Source organism: Hylobates moloch, unplaced genomic scaffold, assembly GCF_009828535.3.
Source record: "Hylobates moloch isolate HMO894 unplaced genomic scaffold, HMol_V3 SCAFFOLD_17, whole genome shotgun sequence".
Classification (NCBI taxonomy): Eukaryota; Metazoa; Chordata; class Mammalia; order Primates; family Hylobatidae; genus Hylobates; species Hylobates moloch.
The window spans coordinates 7,757,833-7,778,417 of NW_026652292.1; the positions used below are offsets into that span (position 1 = coordinate 7,757,833).

The 20,585-nt window shown below is 40.3% G+C and overlaps 1 long non-coding RNA gene across 1 annotated transcript in view; it reads right to left on the reverse strand.

Moving 5' to 3' along the window:
* Nucleotides 1-18,881: 18,881 nt before the first annotated feature.
* The window catches only part of LOC131381724 (uncharacterized), a 64,599-nt gene continuing 62,895 nt past the window's right edge, over nt 18,882-20,585 (reverse strand). Inside the window, exon 3 of the long non-coding RNA XR_009210615.1 lies at nt 18,882-19,062. This is a non-coding gene — a long non-coding RNA (uncharacterized LOC131381724). The remainder of the gene's footprint in view (nt 19,063-20,585) is intronic.

Here is a 20,585-nt window from a genome sequence, read left to right on the forward strand (position 1 = left end):
TGGTTCGAGCAGCTGCATAGCCAAACTCAACATGAAAGAAGAGAGCAAGTAAAGGCCAAATGTATCAGAAGAAGCTTTAGAGCTGGGAGCATCTTATAGTGACACACAAAAAAGACATGCTCCAAAAAAAAAAAAAGAAAAAAAACCATAAAAAAGAAAGACACATTTCAAAGGTGGAGAGGAACCAACTGGAAGAGCTCCAAATGACCAAAACTGGATCAATTTCAGCAATAAAATAAAGAAATATTGGATTATAACCCAAAATATAAATATCCATAAATACATACTGATATAAATAAGTAACAAAATAAATGAATAAAATGGAAGAAGAGACAAATCTTCCATACAGAAAAAAATCCAAATAATTTATGTTAATGCTGTATTCTCAAGAAAGTAGAGCAAAACCCTGATTCCTCAGGTATGGACAGTGCATAATAACTTCCTTCCAAAGAATACAGTATGGCAAGCCAAGAGAAGAGAATAACTAACTGCACATTACAGAAATGTGGATAAGACCAATATCCACAGGGATGGATCATGTTGATATTATGTACCCTTGATAAGATGTGATAAGTATGGCATGTTTCCTCTTTAGTCTTTATCACAAGAGTCCAGAACCCCTGTCTAACCTTGAGAAAAATGTTCAGCAAACCCAAACTGAAGGATATTTTACAAACTACCTGACCAGTAATCCACAAGTATCAAGGTCATCAAAAAACAAAGAATGTCATGAAGTCTTTACCAGGGCCGAGGTCCAGAATGGTATTTCCTACATTTCCTTCTAGGGTTTTTATAGTTGTAGGTCTTACCTTTAAGTCTGTAATCCATCTTTAGGTAATTTTTGTATTTGGTGAAAGGAAGAAGTGCAGTTTCAATCTTCTGCAGATGAGTAGCCAGTTATCCCAGCACGATTTATTTAATAGGGAGTCACTTCCCTATTGCTTATTATTGTTGACTTTGTCACAAGTCAGATAGTTGTAGGTGTGCAGCCTTATTTCTGGGGTTCGCTAACCTGTTACATTGATCTATGTGTCTGTTTTTGTTCCAGTCCCATGCTGTTTTGGTTACTGTAGCCTTGTAATATGCTTTGAAATCAGATAGTGTGAGTCCTCCAACTTTGTTCTTTTGCTTATGATTGCTTTGGTTATTCAGGCTGTTTTATGGTTCCAAATACATTTTTGAAATTCTTTTTTCTAATTCTGTAAAAAATGCTGTTAGTAATTTGACAGAATGCTCTGAAACCAATTGCAACAAAAACAAAAATTAATGATGGGGCCTAATTAAACTAAAGAGCTTCTGCATAGCAAAAGAAACTATCAACTGAGTAAACATATACCCAACAGAATGGGAAAAACAATATTTGCAAACTATGCATCTGACAAAGGTATAACTTACAGAATCTATAAGGAACTTAAACAAATCAACAAGCAAAAAAACAAACAATCCGATTAAAAATTGACGAAGGACAAGAACAAACACTTCTCAAAAGGAGTGTCAGGTTGTCAACAGCACAGAAAAGAAAATATTCAATATCACTAATCATTAAGGAAATGTATATCAAAACCAGACTGAGATATTATTTCACACCAGTCAGAATGGCCATTATTAAAAAGTCAAAAAGTAACAGATGCTGATGAGATTGTGGAGAAAAGGGAACATTTACACACTGTTGGTGGGAATGTAAATTAGTTCAAACATTGTGGAAAGCTGTCTAGAGATTTCTCAAAGAACTTACAGCAGAACTACCATTCAACCTAGCAACCTCATCAATGGGAATATAAATTGTTCTACCATAAAGACACATACACGCATATGTTCACCACAGCACTATTCACAATAACAAAGTTATGGAATCAACCTAGATACCCATAAACACGGAGTAGATAAAGGAAATATTGTACGCACACACCATGGTGTACTACGCAACCATAAAAAATAATGACATCATGTCCTTCCTTAGGACAATGTCCTTTGCAGCAACATGGCTGGGGCTGAAGGTCATTATCCTAAGCAAATTAACACAGGAATAGCACACCAAATACCACATGTTTTCATTTATAAGTGGGAACTAAACAAGAAGTACACATGCACACAAAGAAGGGCAGAGTAGATACCAGTGCCTGCCTCACGGTGGAGGGTGAGAGGGGAGTGAGGATTGAAAAACGACCTATCAGGTACTATGCTGATACCTGGGTTACAAAATTATCCCTACACCAAACCCTCACAACACATAATTAACCCATGTAACAAACCTGCACATGTATCCCTTGAACTAAAAGTTGGAAAGTATAAATAAATAAAACATAAATAGACAAAACCAAACAAAGAAAAGAACATCCTAGATGCTATCACAGTCAAGAGGAGCCTGAGGACTAAATGTAATGTGGTATCTGGATGGGATCCCGGGAGAGAAAAAGACATAAGACGAAAACTAAGGAAAGGCCAAAAACAACGGAAACAATTACATGAAGTAATTTGAGTTAAGAATGTGCTATTAATTCTTGTGTATTGGTTGTAACAATTGTAACATACTGCAATGTAATTTATAGTTATTATTAACAGTATGCGAAACTGAGCTTGGGTGTACAGGAACCCTCTATATTGTCTCTGCAGTCTTTTTCTAAGCCTAAAACTATTCTAAGATTATAGTTTATTACAAAAAAAAAACAGCCTCTTTCATAGTATTTGTGTGTTTATTCTCCTTGTTATTTGTTATATAATCTGTTGTTTTCCCAACTCTAATCTGCTGGAGAATCACTAATATCTTTTTAAAAATTGTATTAATAGTTAGGAACTTTGCATTATGTTGGATTTCCTTATAAAACTATATCTACCCGGATCCCATACTGAGAGATTCTAATTTATTTGCTCTCGTGTGTGCTTGGACAACAGGATTTTTAAACACACCCTAGAGATTTCAGTGTACAGCCAAAGCTGGGAAAATGTTCTTTTAATAATCCACATTGCAGATGTTGTTAGCGTGTTCCCCACCTCCTCAAAATGCAAAGAGCTGATCAATTGTATCAGTGTCTCTAGAGATGCCTGTTAAACATGCAACTTCCTGGTTTACATCCAGAAGTCAGAATTATTATCCTTTACTGGCCAGCAGGGTGCCTAACAGAGAGGAAAATACATTTTAAAATGAGAAGATAATGAAGGAGGAGAAGAAGGAGGCAAAGAAAAGTAACTGAGAACTAAATGTTACTGGGTTGATGATTATCTGGTATATATACTTTCAATATTTTTGTCATATTAAATTCTCACAACAATCCTTGTAAGTTGGTTTTGCTATTCCCACTTTACAAATGTGGAAAGAGATTCAGTGATGCTTATCAACTCGCCCTGAATCACTTAGCTAGATAGAGGTCAATGCACTTGGGTATAGAGAGTACATACACACACACACACACACACACACACACACACACACACACACACATTGTTATCTCAAGGATACCAAAATACAGAGATGCTTTAGTCCCATATATATATTTGCATATAACTTACACACATCTTCTCATATCTTTTAAATCCTTTCTAGATTACTTATAATATCTAACACAATATAAATGCAATGCAAATAGTTGTTATATTTTCATGTCTAGAGAATAATGACAAGAAAATAGCCTGTACATGTTGAGTACAGATGCAACCATCTATTTTTCTTTTTCCACTATTTTTGACCTGGGTTAGGGAACCCATAGGTCTAAAAGGCTGAGTGTATCTTCTCTCTAAAATAATGTTCTGCTTAATATAACCATAAAGAATGTGGGTATTCACTGTGTATTTCCCAGCTGCTGATGTTTCTTCTGTTTTGCCAGGAGTTTCTCCTGGAGCACCTACAAAGAAGTGCCAGAGTCATGGGATTCGTACACATCGGAGTGGATCACGCCATGTTGGGGCAGCTGTTTCCATAGTGATGAGTATGTGGGTAGATATAAGGAAATGTCGGTATGCAGATCCCAGTATCAAACTCCAATAAATGACTAGGAAATAATATTGCTGAGAAGTCCAAACTCCAAAGTGTGAAATGAAAACATTCAATGATGCTATAGTATACCTGGTCATAATGTGCAAATAAGAAACATCAGGAAAATACACAATACAATTTGGAAATATCATCCAGTGGCACATTGTTTACTTAGGAGGAGCGTTATAGTACTATTTAGTTTATCTGTACAGAAAACATGAAGAGAAATTTGTACTAAGAAGAATTAGGAGGCATTCTTCGACAACAAAGAGGAACACAGCATATGTTGAAGGAAGAAGCTGTTTCATCGAGGAGCATCACTTGTGTTGCTGTATTAAAATTAGAGGTCTTGACTACAGACTGCGCGAGGGAAATTAGTGGGGCAGGCTGCATAAACAGCCTCAGAGCATGGCTCCATCACAAGCTCTGTGAAAGGCAACAGGAAAGAAAGCACAATCCTTTGGTGGATCTTGAGGTAAGATTCAAAAGCTCTCCGACTTTGCTAATTGTTTTTTCGTGGAAAGAAAATAATCTCAAAATGAATGAAAAGAAAGCCAATTGGGAAGAAGGGTAGTTAGGGAGAATGTTAGAATAAGAGAAATGAAAATAAAACTTCATAAAAATAGAAAATTTGCATTGGTGGAAATGTTTTCAGAAGATTATAAATGCTAAAGTGATTTTATTTGCTTCATTTTTATAATTTTTATTTTTAATTGACAAATAATCATATTTATGAGGTACAATGTAATGCTTTATATAAGTTTACAATATAAAATGATTAAATCAGGCTAATTCACTAATCTGTCATCTTATATATTTATTAGTTGCAGACCAGGGGTTTCTGGTTCACTGATGTGTGTGTGTGTGTGTGTGTCTGTGTGTGTATACATATATATATATATATATATATAAAATAAAATTAACACAAAGCAAATGTTCTTACCTTTGATGGGAAGCGACAAAATATCTGTGATAAGCTAAGGACTCATATTAAAATTGCTAGAGGAAATATTACAACTGCAAAGAGGTTTTGCTAATGCAAAGAGGTTTTGATAAAAATTAATAGAGAAAAGGTTCTTTTAGAAATGTTTAACTCAAAAGAAGACAAGAAAGGAGGAAGACAAGAACAAAAGATTCAGGTGACGAATAGAAAATCAGCAGCAAAACTGATAGGCCTATACTCAACTATGTAAATAATTATATTAAATATAAATGGATTAAACACTCTAGTTAAAAAGTAGAGCTTATCAGACTGACCTAAAAGAGAAAGAACCAATTGTGCTCTCTATAAGAAGCACTCTTTCAGTAGAAATATATAGTTAGGTTGAAGGTATAAGGAGACAAAAAGATATAACATGCAAGCATTAGAAAGCTAGAGCAGGCCGGGTGTGGTGGCTCACGCCTTTAAGCCGTTTCTGCCTCAGCCTCCGATCAATGGGATACAGTGCCCACCAGATGCCCGGTCATTTTTGTTTTTTAGTAGGGACAGTATGTTCTCGATCTCCTGACCTCGTGATCTGCCCACCTTGGCCTCCCAAATTGCTGGGATTACAGGCATGAGCCACCGCGCCTGGCCTGCTATGTGTATATTAATGTGTGATCTTGATCTTGAATTGAGGCTCTGAAAGAGTACAACAAATATTGACGGCCATCTGCCAACTACAGAGCTGTGAACTGTTCACTCATTAACGGTTTATAAACAACAAGATAACATCCTCCAACTTATCTTCCTGCTCTAGCAGAGGTGGGCAGTGAGGATAACTGTTCAGGTCGCCTCTTTGGAGGTCCGGTGTCATGAGCATGAGCCCTTCTGCAGGGCACTCCAGGACAGCTCTCCCGGTGCCCATGGACAGACCACCTCAGGGGCTGCCATCTAAGCTTCAGATGGTGCAGAGCTCTGAGTGTGTGTGTGTGTGAGTATGTGTATGTATGTGTGTGAGTATGTGTATGTATGTGTGTGAGTATGTGTATGTATGAGTGTGTGTATGAGTTTCTGAGTGTGTGTATGTGTGAAAGAGAGAAAGAAAGCAGCAGCGAGTGAGAAAGAGAGAGAGTAAGTGACTCTCTAGTCATCAGCTGTGACGGTGAAATTTATGTGTCAAGTTGCCTGGATTGAAAGATGCCCAGAAAACTGGTAAACTTTATTTCTGGGTTGTGAACGTGCCTCTGGAAGAGATGAGCACTGGCATCAGTGGACTGAGTAAGGAAGATCCACTCTCACCTGTCATTCATAAGAGCAGGCATCATCCAGTCCCTGGAAGAATCCAATAGAGCAAAAAGGTGGAGAAAAGGCGAATTTACTGTCTCTTCTTCACCTGGGACACCCATCTTTTTCCCTCAGATATTGGCACTTCTGGGTCCTGAGCCTTCGGGTTTGGATTTGAACTACACCACTCACTTTCCTGAGCCCCCAGCTTGCAGGTTGCATACTAATGGGCTTCTCAGCCTCCAAAATCATGTGAGCCTATTCTTCAAAGTAACTCTCTTCCTTTCTATCTACTTACCTACCTATCAATCTATTTATCTATCTATCTACTTACCGACCTACATATCAATCGAATGATCTATCAATCTATCTCTATCGATCTATCATCTATCTACTTCCTACCTATCTATTAATCTATGTATCTACTTATCTACCTACATATCAATCTATTGATCAATCTATTAATCTATCTCTATCTATCGATCGATCTATCTACCTACCTATCTACACCCTAGTGGTTCTGTTTCTCTGGAGAACTCTGACTGAGACATCATCAATGTCTAGCTGATTTTGTCTAATTAACAGCTTCCCTTCAGTTTTGGCTCCACTCTATCTTCAATTTATGGCCCAAATTTCCCTAGGCCCCAACATAAAAGAACATTATCGACCCACTGTGATAATGTTTAATATATTCAACAATTTGTTGAAATAATAAAAGTAATAACACTCACTGATCTACTGATTTGAACTGCTAACCTTACCAGACATGTGCCATGGCTTGTCTATCCTCCTAGATGTTGTGTAAAAGCATTTGAGAAAATAATGTATAAAAATCACACAGGAAATGTCATCAGCTATTCATTACTAAACTTTGTTCAGGTTAGATGTTTATCGTAGTTCACAATGCTGATTTGAACAAAAAGGCATCCAAGCCAATAGAATGAAATTTAATTTGTTAAAGTAAGATGCTTTATTCTTAAGTATTTATATTTAATATGCCCCATGGAATTTTGAACTTAAATTTGGTGATGGTAAAACATAAATCATTTTAGATGTCAACATTTTCTGGAAGAAGAGTGCCAAGCATGATTGCCCATGTCACTTGGTGTTAGGTGACATTTTCGTTCCAGCAGGTGGTGCCATCAGAGCATGAAGGAAACTCCGTTCTAAAAGGACCTTAGGCAGTGGGGACTCTTAAGAGTCATCGGAGGCAACAGAAAATGTCCCAGAGCTTCTGTGGGTCTGAAGGTTCATGTTTTAAATGTTCCTGTTGTAGATTTTAAGAAAGTATGTAATTCAAAATTTTTTAACTTGTATTTTAAGTTAGGCATACATGTGCTAATTTGTTGTATAGGTAAACTTGTGTCAGAGGGGTTTGTTGTACAAATTATTTCATCATCCAGGTTTTAAGCCTAGTACCTATTAGTCATTTTTGCTGATTCTCTCTCTTCTCCCACCTTCCACCCTCCAAAATACCCCAGTGTGTGTTGTTCCCCTCTATGAGTCCATGTGTTCTCATTATTTAGCTCCCACTTACACGTGAGAACATGCAGTTTTTGCTTTTCTGTTCCTGCATTAGTTCTCTAAGTATAATGGCCCCAGCTCCATCTATGTTCCTGCAAAGGACATGATCTCATTCTTTTTTATGACTGCATAATACTCCATGGCATATATGCCACATTTTGTTAATCCAGTCTATCATTGATGGGCATGTAGGTTGATTCCATGTCTTTGCTATTGTGAATAGTGCTGCAATGAACAGACACATACATGTGTCATGATGAAAGAATGGTTTCTATTCCTTTGGGCATATGCCCAATAATGAAATTGTTGGGTGGAGCACAGACTTAGGGTCCTGAGACCCTTAAAGAGTGGGAGTCAAGTCAAAGAATTATTTTATGGTTGGTTGTGATAGAACTTCTCAATGTTGTAAAGTGTGGAAAAACAAACATTTTAAACAACGTTTTCCTTGTATATAGCCCAAGACAGGCTAAAAGCTTTCCTGATTTTGTATTCTGAACTGGAATGGAGGGATTGACTCTGGGAAGTCCTGTTACTTTTAATGGATTAAATGTTTGTGTCTCCCTGAAAATTCATATGTTGAAGCCCTAAACCTCAAGACGATCCCATTTGGAGGTAGAAAGCCTTTGGAAGGTAATTAAATTTAGATGAAGTGAGGGGGATGAGGCTTTTATAATATGAGTAATGCCCTTATAAGCAGAGGAAGGGACACCAGAGCTTCGTCTCTCCCCTATGTGAGGACACACCAAGAAGGTGGCCATCTGCAGGACAAGAAGTGGGCCCTCACCAGGATCAAATCTGCTAGCACCTTGACCTTGGAATTCCCATCCTCCCAGACCTTGAGAAACAAATGCCTGCTGATAAAGCCACCCAGTATATATTTTCTTACAGCGTCTGCAGACAACTATGGCACTGTTACATCAACTCAACACATCCTAAACTTAATTCACAAGTTTGCAGCCATCTTAGCTCCCAGATCAACCTTCTGTTCACCAGCAATTTCCTACCCAAATGAACATATTCTCAGGTACCTACTCAAATCCTTTCTTGCCTTTCTTTTCTCTTCTTCTTCCTGTAATTCATTGCTCAACATTTGCCTTTCTTCCTCTCCCTTCCCTCCTGTATCTCTTCTTACTTTCCTTTTCTATAACAATTATATCATTATGCACTTTGCCCTTCATTATATCCTGGAAGATAAAAAAATAATTTTACTCCAGTTTGGTTTGAGATTCTCAAAACACACCTTTGGTGGGTAAGAAATACATAGTCCCAGCCGGACGCGGTGGCTCACGCTTGTAATCCCAGCACTTTGGGAGGCCGAGGTGGGCGGATCACGAGGTCAGGAGATCGAGACCACGGTGAAACCCCGTCTCTACTAAAAATACAAAAAATTAGCCGGCGTGGTGGCGGGCGCCTATAGTCCCAGCTACTCGGAGAGGCTGAGGCAGGAGAATGGCATGAACCTGGGAGGTGGAGCTTGCAGTGAGCTGAGATTGTGCCACTGCACTCCAGCCTGGGTGACAGAGCGAGACTCCGCCGGGAGGAGGGAGCCCCGGGGGGGGAGCGCTTGCCGAGCGCCGATATTGTCACGGTACACACCAGCGCGAGAGTCCGAAAAAAAAAAAAAAAAAAAAAAAAGAGAAATACATAGTCCCTATTGTCCATATTAGGGTCTGAACATCAGGAAAATCTTGGCTATTGATATGGTTTGGCTGTGTCACTATCTAAATCTCACCTGGAATTGCAATAATCTCCATGTGTCAAGGGTGGGACTAGGTGAAGGTCACTGGATCATGGGAGCGGGTTCCCCTATGCTGTTCTCATGATAATGAGGGAGTCCCATGAGATCTTATGGTTTTATAAGCATCTGGTGTTTCCCCTGCTGGCACTCATACTCTCTCCTGCAGTCCTGTGAAGAGGTGCCTTCACCATGATTGTAAGTTTCCTGAGGCATCCCCAGCCATGAGAAACTGTGAGTCAATTAAACCTCTTTTCTTTATAAATTACCCAGTCTCAGGTATTTCTTCATAGCAGCATGAGAACAGATTAATACAGTAAACTCGTACCACAGACAGTGAGGTGCTGCTATAAAGACACCTCAAAATGTGGTAGCCACTTTGGAACTGGATAACACGCAGAGGTTGGAACAACTTGGAGGGCTCAGAAGACAGAAAGATGTGGAAAAGTTTGGAGCTTCCTACAGACTTGTTGAATGGCTTTGACCAAAAATCTGATAGTGATATCAACAATGAAGTTCAGGCTAAGGTGGTCTCAGATAGAGATAAGAACTTTTTGGGAACTGGAGTAAGGTCACTGCTGCTATGCAAAGAGACTGGCAGCATTTTGCCCCTGTCCTAGAGATCTGTGGAATTTTGAACTTGAGATGGATGACTTAGGGTATCTGGCAGAAAAATTTTCTAAGCAACAAAGCATTCAAGAGGAAGCAGAACATACATTTTTGAAAAATCTGCAACAGCCTGACAATTCAACAGAAAGGAGAAACCCATTTTCTGGGGAGAAATTCAAGCCTGATGCAAAAATTTGTGTAAGTAACAAAGAGTTAAACGTTAACCATCAAGGCATGCCTCCAGGACATGTCAGAGGTCTTCATGGAAGCCTCTCTGATATGGTTTGGCTGTGACCCCACCCAAATCTCATCATAAATTGTAGCTCCCATAATTCCCATGTGTTGTGGGTGGGACCCAGTGGGAGATAATTAAATCATGGGGGGCATTTTCCCCCATACTATTCTCATGGTAGTAAATAAGTCTCATGAGTTCTGATGGTTTTATAAGGGGAAACCCCTTTCACTTGGCTCTCACTCTGTCTTTGCCTGCCACCATCCATGTAAGTACTACATGACTTGCTCCTCCTTGCCTTCTGCCATGTTTGTGAGGCCTCCCCAGCCAGGTGGAACTGTGAGTCCATTAAACCTCTTTTTCTGTATAAATTATCCAGTCTCAGGTTTGTAGTTATCAGCAGTGTGAGAACAAACTAATACAGTAAATTGGTACCAGGAGTGGGATGCTGCTCTAAAGATACATGAAAAAGTGAAAGCGACTTTGGAACTGGGTAACAGGCAGAGATTGGAATAGTTTTGAGGACTCAGAAGAAGACAGGAAAATGTGGAGAAGTTTGAAACTTCCTAGAGACTTGTCAAATGGCTTTGACCAAAATGCTGATAATGATATGGACAATGAAATCCAGGCCGAGGTGGTCTCAGATGGATACGAAGAACTTGTTGGGAACTGGAGTAAGGTGACTCTTGCTATGTTTTTAACAAGAGATTGGGAGAATTTTGCCCCTGCCCTAGAGATCTGTGGAACTTTGAGCTTGAGATAGATGATTTAGGGTATCTGGCAGAAGAAATTTCTAAGCTGCAAAGCATTCAAGAGGTGACTTGGGTGCTGCTAAAGGCATTCACTTTTCAAAGTGAAAAAGAATAAGAGTTCACAAAATTTGCAACCTGATGATGTGATAGAATAGAAAAACCCATTTTCTGAGGAGAAATTCAAGCTTGTTGCAGAAATTTGCATAAGTAACCAGGAGCCAAATGTTAATTGCCAAGGCAATGGGGAAAATGCCTCTAGGGCATGTCAGAGAACTTTGCCACAGCCCCTCCCATCACAGGCCCAGAGGCTTAGGAGAAAACAATGGTTTCCTGGCCAGGCCTAGGGCCCCCTTGTTGTGTGCAGCCTAGGGACTTGGTGCACTGCATCCCAGCTGCTCTAGACATGCTAAAAGGAGCCATGGTAAAGTTTGGGCCATAGCTTCAGAAGGTGCAAGCCCCAAACCTCGACAGTTTCCACGTGGTTTTGAGCCTGTGGGTACACAGAAGTCAGGAACTGTGGTTTGGGAACCTCCGCCTCAATTTCAGAAGATGTACGGAACCGCCTAGATATCCAGGCAGAAGTTTGCTGCAGGGGTGGGGAACTCATGGGGTACCTCTGCTAGAGTAGCATGAAAGGAAAATGTGGGGTTGGAGACCCCACAGAGAACCCCTACTGGGGCACTGCCTAGTGGAGCTGTGAGAAAAGGGCCACCATCCTCCAGACCCGAGAATGGGAGATCTGCCATCAGCTTGCATTGTGCACCTGGAAAAGCTGCAGGCACTCAACACCAGCCCATGAAAGAGGCTGGGAGAAAGGCTGTACCCTGCAAAGCCACAGAGGTGGAGCTGTCCAAGATCATGGGAGCCTACTTCTTGTATCAGCATGACCTGGATGTGAGACATGGATTCAAAAGAGATCATTTTGGAGCTTTAAGATTTTACTGCCCCACTGGATTTGAGACTTGCATGGGACTTCTGTCCCTTCATTTAGGCCAATTTCTCCCACTTAGATGGGTGTATTTACCCAATGCATACACCCGCATTGTTTCTAGGAAGTAACTAACTTACTTTTGATTTTACAGGCTCATAAACAGAAGGCTCTTGCCTTGTCTCAGATGAGACTTTGGACAATGGGCTTTTTGAGTTAATGCTGGAATGAGTTAAGAATTTGGGGCACTGTTGGCAAGACATGATTGATTTTAAAATGTGAGGTATATGAGATTTGGGAGGGGCTGGGGTAAAATGATATGGTTTGACTCTGTCCCCCAGTCAAATCTCACCTTGAACTTTAGCTCCCATAATTCCCACATGTTGTCGGAGGGAGCTGGTGGGAGATAATTAAATCATTGGAGTGGTTCCTCCATACTGTTCTTATGGTAGTGAATAAGTCTCATGAGATCTGATGGTTTTATAAGGGGAAATCCCTTTCACTTGGCTCTCTGTCTTTGCCTGCTACTATCCACATAAGACATGACTTGCTCCTCCTTGCCTTCCCACCATGATTGTGAAGCCTCTCCAGCCACATAGAACTATGAGTCCATTAAACCTATTTTTCTGTATAAATTACCCAGTCTTAGGTAAGTCATTATCAGGAGCATGTGAACAGACTAATGCACCCTCCCAGCATAGGCAAAGAGGCATAGGAGGTAAAAATGGTTTCATGGGCTGGGCCCAGGGCCTTGCTGCTTTGTGCAGTCTCAGAACTTACTGCCCTGCATCCAAGCTGTGGCTAAAAGGGGAAAATGTACAGCTCAGGTCATTGCTTCAAAAGGTGCAAGCCCCAAGCATTGGTGGCTTACACATGGTGTTGGGCCTGTGGGTACACAGAAGTAAAGAACTGAGGTTGGAACCTCCACCTAGATTTCAGAGGATGTATGGAAATGCCTGGATGCTTGCTACAGGGGTGGGACCCTCATGAAGAACCTCTGCCAGGGCAGTGTGGAAGGGAGATGTGGGGTCAGAACCTCCACGCAGGGCCCCCACTAGGGCATTGCCTAGTGGAGCTGTGAGAAGAGAGCTGTCATCCTCCAGATCCCAGAATCGTAGATCCACTGACAGCTTGCACTGTGCACCTGGAAAAGCTGCAGACACTTCAATGCCAGCCTGCAAATGCAGCCTGGAGTACGGCTGTAATCTGCAAAGCCATAAGGGTGGGGCTACTCAAGGTCTTGGGAGCCCACCTCTTGCATCAATGTGAGCTGGATGTGAGACACAAAGTCAAATGAGATTATTTTGGAACTTCAAGGTTTAATGACTGCCCTTTTGGATTTTGGACTTGCATGGGGCCTATAGTCCCTTTGTTTTGACCAATTTCTCTGATTTTGAAGGGGTAAATACACCCATTCAATGCCTGTATCCCCATTGTATCTAGGACATAATTAATTTGCTTTTGATTTAACAGGCTCATAAGGGAAAAGGACTTGCCTTGTCTCAGATGAGACTTTGGGCTTGGACTTTTGAGTTAATGCTGGAATGAGTTACGCCTTTGTGGTACTGTTAGGAAGGCATGATTGGTGTTGGAAAGGCATAATTGTGTTTTTAAATGTGAGGACATGAGATTTGGAAGGGCCCAGGGGTGGTTTACCTCATGCTATTCTCATGATAATGAGTGAGTCTCACAAGATCTGAGGGATTTATAAATGTCTGGTATTTCCCCTGCTGGCACTCATTCTCTCTCCTAACGCCCTGTGAAGAGGTGCCTTCACCATCATTGTAAGTTTCCTGAGGCCCCCCAGCCTTGCAGAACTGTGAGTCAATTAAATCTCTTTTCTTTATAAATTACCCAGTCTCAGGTATTTCTTCATAGTGGCATGACAGTGGACTAATATAGTCATAGAGTCAGACAGACCTTGGTTTGGGCCTGGCTCCACCACTTTCATGTGTGTGACCTGGGTCAAGCTTCTTCATTACTATAGTCTCAGCTTCACCATCTGTGCAAAGAATGAAAATATCTCTTCTCTCTTAGCACAGCTGAGATAAATGAGGAAATACATCTATGTGTCATGTCTGGCACATGCAAAGGTTAAATTAATGCAAAATGTCATTAGCAATTGATTAAAATATATTAAATTACAAAAACTAAGATAAATATATGCTCTTCACCTTTGTTATTGTTTTGCTTTGTTTTATTTTGTTTTATTGAGACAGGGTCTCAGTCACCCAGGCTGGAGTGCAGTGGCGCAATCTCAGCTCACTGCAACCTCCGCCTCCCAGGTTCAAGCAATTTGGGTGTCTCAGCCTCCCAAGTAGCTTGTATTACAAGCATGGACCACCATGCCTGGCTAGTTTTTATACTTTTAGTAGAGAAGGGGTTTTACCATGTTGGCCAGGCTGATCTATAACTCCCAGCCCCAGGTAATACACCCGCCTCGGCCTCCCAATGTGCTTACAAGCATGAGCCTCCATGCCTGTGCCTGCTCTTCATCTTATATAAAATTGAGGTTCATTAGAAAAATATCTATTCTTTGGTCTCATTACCTTAAATTAAGAAACCTCTGCTTTTTTTTTTAACTTTAAATTCTGGGATATATGTGCAGAATGTGCAGGTTTGTTACATAGGTATACATGTGCCATGGTGGTTTGCTCAACCCATCATCTAGGTTTTAAGTCCCGCAGGCATTAGGTATTTCTCCTAATGCTCTTCCTTCCCTTGTATCCCACCCCCTGACAGGCCCCAGTGTGTGATCTTCCCCTCCCTGTGTCCATGTGTTCTCATTGTTCAACTCCCACTTATGAATAAGAACACGTGGTGTTTGATTTTCTGTTCCTCTGTTAGTTTGCTGAGAATGATGGTTTCTAGCTTCATCCGTGTCCCTGCAAAGGACATTAACTCATTATTTTTTATGGCTGCATAGTATTCCATGGTATATATGTGCCACATTTTCTTAATCCAGTCTATCATTGATGGTCATTTTGGTTGGTTCCAAGTCTTTGCTATTGTAAACAGTGCTGCAATAAACATACGTGTGCATGTGTCTTTATGGTAGATTAATTTATAATCCTTTGGGTATATACCCAGTAATGGGATTGCTGAGTCAAATGGTATTTCTGGTTCTAGATCCTTGAGGAATCACCGCACTGTCTTCCACAATGGTTGAACTAATTTACACTTCCACCAACACTAGTCTTAAGGAAAAGTCCTATAGCAAAGTTTGCTTTTTGTATTTTTTGTTTATTTTTCTTTGAGGTTTATTTATCACAGTTCAATTGTGCAGTCTCAGACTTCTACAGGGCCTAGATACCTGATGAGTTACGATGTTTGAAATTTGTACCACTTTAGCATCAACCCTCAACCCTATCTAAATAACAAATATGCAACAGGTTTTTCCTAAATTTAGACATTCTACTCCTCTTGGTAAATATAAATAAGCATTCTTTGACAGGTGTATTTGAAAGGGCAATAAAAGTGTATATCAGTCCGTTCTCACACTGCTAATAGAGACTCAAGACTGGCTAATTGATAAAGGAAAGAGGTTTAGTTTACTCACAGTTCAGCATGGCTGAGGAGGGTTCAGAAAACTTACAATCTTTGGGGAGAGGGAAGCAAACACGTCCATCCTCACATGGTGGAAGGGGGAAGAAAAATGAGTGCCCAGCAAAAGGGGAAGTTCCTTATAAAACCATCAGATCTTGTGAGAACTCACTATCATGAGAACAGGATGAGGGAAACCACTCCCATGATTCAATTATCTCCACTTGCTGCCTCCCATGACTTGTGGGTTTATAGGAACTACAATTCAAGATGAGATTTGGGTTGAGGTCACAGCCAAATCACATCAGGGAGCTAAGTATGTGAGTGTTTTTGTGTCATTTAGGATATGGGAGACAGAAACCACTCAGTAATTTGAACAAGGAGGGCAATATATGTGTGTGTGTATGAATATATATAATATATATATATTCATACACACACACACATACACATACATATGTGTGCATTTAGATAAATGAGATATAAATTATATCTATATCTATGGATAGATACAAATTATATCTATATATACTTATATAGATATAATTATATATTTTTATATCTATAAATTATCTATCTATACACTTATCTATATAAATTATCTATCTATACAATTATCTACCACATTGATAATTTCTATCTATCTATCTATCTGTCATCTATCTATCTATAGAGAGATTATTAAGAGGAGATGAAGCCAGGTTCAGCAACTAGCACCTGTAATCCCTGCTGCCCTGCCCTGGAATGCTGAGGCAGAAGGATGGCTAGAGGCCAGGGGTTCAGCCTTAGCAATATGAGCCTGTATCAAAAAAGAAAAAAACTTTATTAGATTAGCGGCATAGTCATGGTACATGCTTCTATGCCTGTAGTCCCAGCTGCTCACTACTTGGGAGACTGAGGCAGGAGGATCACTTGAGCAGTTTGAGGCTGCAGGTGAGCTATGATCACATCCCTGCACTCCACCATGGGCAACAGAGTTAGACTCTGTCTCTAAAGCAAACAAACAAAAGAAAGGAGGTGAAAAAGAACTGGAAAGGATACCTAGGCGTACCAAGAAGGGAGCAATCCTGGTCTGAAGGGCACACCCCCACCAAGTTCCTCTGAGGCTGAGACTCTGTTGGAGAGGGGATGGTTTCAGCTCACTGGATGCCATGAAAGTGATGAAAGTGGCTGGATAGCCCCTAGTCAGAGCTGGCCCACAGTCCACTCCTGGCTGAGCCTGGTAGTGAGTACTCTGCAGGCCAGGAGGGGCCACAGCCTTGCTAGAGGGTGAGTGTGGATGCAGATCTACAGACCTGTACTTAGTGACCTGGAGAGGTGAGCTGAAGAGGGAGAAATACTCAGGGGGCCAGGCCACATCACAGAGTAAGACTACAAGGGCATATTTGGAGAGGAGACCATGACAAATTGACAGCTGATACAATTCATTTCCCAACATCATCTGTGGTATGTTTTATTAACTCATACATTCCATTTTGTGTTTTCTGTTTTCCAAAAAGCTTAAACCTGACAACTGGTGATGCACCTTAGCACTGAAAGACCAAGGATTAGTTCAATAAAAAGCCACATGCAACAACATGGCCAGTGTATCATCTTAGGAAGGAAGTTAGGATGCAGTGTGCAACTTCAATGAAAACTTGGTGATAACAATTCAGTTGCTCAACAACAGATGAGTGTTTAGCACATGTCAGGCTGTTGGGGAAAAATGAGCATCTTATTTCATACACAGATATTAAAGAACAGACTTTCTAAGAACAATTAATACGTGTAAAATGAACACACACATAGGAAGTTGGTTATAATCACAATGAAAAAATTTTTAAATTGCACTGGTAGAGTCAGTATGGTAAGGTAAATGTCTCTTCTTCTCCCTTTCTCAGAAAGTTTTTCATAGTATGAATAATGTCTTAAATTATTTTTATAAATTCAAAATTGTAACACTCGACTTTCTTAAAACTAGATGATCATAAAACCGATAGTGCCACATATACTTAATATCACCATCCCATCCTGTTATGATTATGTCTGAACTCAGGTCATTCTTCACTGATAATGCCAAGCCATTATCTCTGTATAGTTATTGTCCCCTCCCTAGGAAGGAGAGGAAGAGAGATGGCTTTAACTTCAATGACAGGATTAATGCCACAGTTGTTGAGATAAGCTCACAACATAAGCCAGCAATTCTTTATCCAAACAAGAGGCCAGGTTGCAATCCTCCGAAAACACCCTGGAGGGTACTAAGAGTTGCCGTAATCTATGTAATGAATTGGACTTTCATATTCCTTCAAAGAAAGGCTGCTTCCTAACTGGCAGCCTAGGAGGTTTTTTTTTTTGGATCCTATACTGTGGAATAAATAAATTGCCAAAGTAGGAGTGAGGGGAGATGGAGGGAAGGGGGCCAGCGGGAGTGAGGGGAGGGTGCAGCTTCATTAATGGTGGGCCTGAGGCAGCCACTCGGCCAGCCATTCAGTCATTCCATTTGTGCCACCAGTCATTTGGGGAAAATGAGAAAAATCTGCATTTCAATAATTGCCCTTTTTTTAAGATATGATTAACTTTTAATGATAAATATAAAGCAAGTAAAATGTTATTTTGTTTAAAATGGAGAAGATTTGTTGTATCATTCTCTTTCCCAGAATGATCCAAGAGAGCTATTTATTTATGCATTTATATTGAAATAAAATGTCAGGAAACTCATATATATAGAGAGAGAAAATCCAGCACTTAATGATGCTTGAAAAATTCTGAATGATCATAGACCTGCCTATTAGTTTTCGTCACATGATAGAAGCTCAGGAAATGTGAAGTAATTGGCAGAATCTGTGGACTGAGACATGAACTGGAAATCGAATTCCACGGGTAATATTTTCTTTTTGCTGGGAGATTCCATAACACTCCAATTCCTAAATTGCAAGGAAGCTCTGGGGATATTTCAATGCCCTAGAGAGAATTATTTACATTTCCAGTACAGTGCAGGTTAAAGGTCCTCAAAGAAAAATGGCATGCAATATCCTGGGCCCCAGGGGGCCTCGTGGGATGATGGGCAGAGCGAGGGATTGAAAGAACGCAAAGCAAATGCCACCCTGTCCATAATGAAGGGCTCTTTTGGAAGATGAGTTGTGGGAGAGAAAATCATAAATAGGTTTTCAGCTGTCAGTCAGGAAATAAGCTGTTACTTTGTCTAAAGTGAAGGAGTTAGGGATAGTAGACCAGAATGTCCAATGTCTGAAATTCCATGTGAGTTCTGGGCATCAGGACAACCAAGCTGGTGGGGGGGGTGGGACAAACCATCACTCCCAAAGGCAAATAGATGTTTTCCCTCCTTTTGAACTCAGAGTACAGCTAAGAGGGATAAATGGAAAATGCAGTTCAGTAGCCCCATCCCTGATGCTCCTGAAATGTTCCTACTTCTGGAGACAGTGGAAAGGTCCTAGGTCATGGGGTGCCTCATGGAGATTCGACTTCAAACAACATCTATGCCCGCCCTTGTTGTGTGGAACTTGGCAACGTCTCATTTCCACTCTGTAGGAAACAGCAATGATCAGAACCTTTGCCAACTGCTGCTGTGAAGCGAAAATTAAGGGAATAAAGTGGGGATTTTGAAAATAAAACAGCCTTGGAGAACTTAAACTTTTCACGTATAATAGGGCTTACTTGCTATCATAAAAGGATATTTTTGAAATTCTAAAAGCTTTAATCCACTAATTCTGTGATGCTAACAAGAGGGTCTGGGTGCCAGGAAGGTAAAGGTTTCACTCTCATTATTTGGTTCTCATTTTTGAGTAGTATTTCTTTAAGAAATGCAAACACAAAAAACTCATATGTGAACTTTGCAGACATGAGTAGATCAGAATTGGAAGATAACAGAACCCTGCTTCAGACACAGGGATTTGAAACTTTGATGTGCTATTTGCAATCTTCCTTTCATCACAGTTTACACTAAAGTGGTCATCTGTCTGTTAAAGCTTACACAAACTAGTTTCACATGTAGTCAGGGTTACTTTATGTTCCATAAAAAAAAATTGAATTCTTATCAAGAACTTCTAAAAGCTACAGCTTATATATTTCTGTGGGAACAAGGAATCTTCTCAGGAACAAGAATTCTACAAAATTCGGAATTTTTAATTTCTAAAATTATAATTTCTATAAGCCCTTTCTTTATCATGTTGTGTTTTTAGTTCATTTATCTTTATTTATTTATGTCTATAAAGGACAACCTTTCCTTTTAAATTGATAATCTGTATTTGTCGTGAATACTTACAATTTTGTGTTGCCTCAGTATCCATTTTTAAATACGTTTGACTTTCTCATGCCAGAAGTAAGGCTCAGTCACAGCTGACAGTTTTTATACTACACCCCACACAAATGGCTCCAACCAGTGGTCAGAGATAAAATTTGGAGGCGTCTCTTCCACCTTGCTGACTGGGCTCCCCACTTTCCCACCACTGCCTTTAAAGAGGGCATTGAGATACTTGTCTGCCAACTTTAAGTGACAACCTCTCAGTCACAGCATGGTCTCCTAGAACTAGTACCTGCTAGCTTTTAATCTACCACTTAAAGCTTTCCTAGGGAAACCTGTTTGTATTACACCCTGCACCCAATAAAAACCTTGCCCCAGTGGATCCCTACTTTCTCTCTGTGCTTGTGCCCCTTGACGTACGTGTGTGTGGGAGTTGCGGGGGGGCACTCCTTGCATTCTATGTAGCCTTCAGGGTCTGTAAGTACTAAAAATTCTTTAACTTTTACGGTGTGGTTGTGTCACTGAAGCAGTGCACGCAATCAGATCTGTGATGGTGAGGCCACCCCAAAGGGACCCACACATGTGGACCCTCTGTTGGTGCCCTTCTGTTTGGGCTTCTCAGCCATTGGTGACAGTAATTACTAGTTAAGATGATAGAATTTTATTTAAAACATTTTTGGAGGATGTTTACACTGAATAAGTCTTTAGATTCTTCAGATAGTCTTTTACAAATTGGTACTACACATGCTTGCCATTTTGTCTTAACTTTAAAAAAGTTCCCTTCTTCGAGTTTGGGGAATTCTGCTCAACGCATATCTACGTCACCCTTTGTTCCTAGAACTTTTG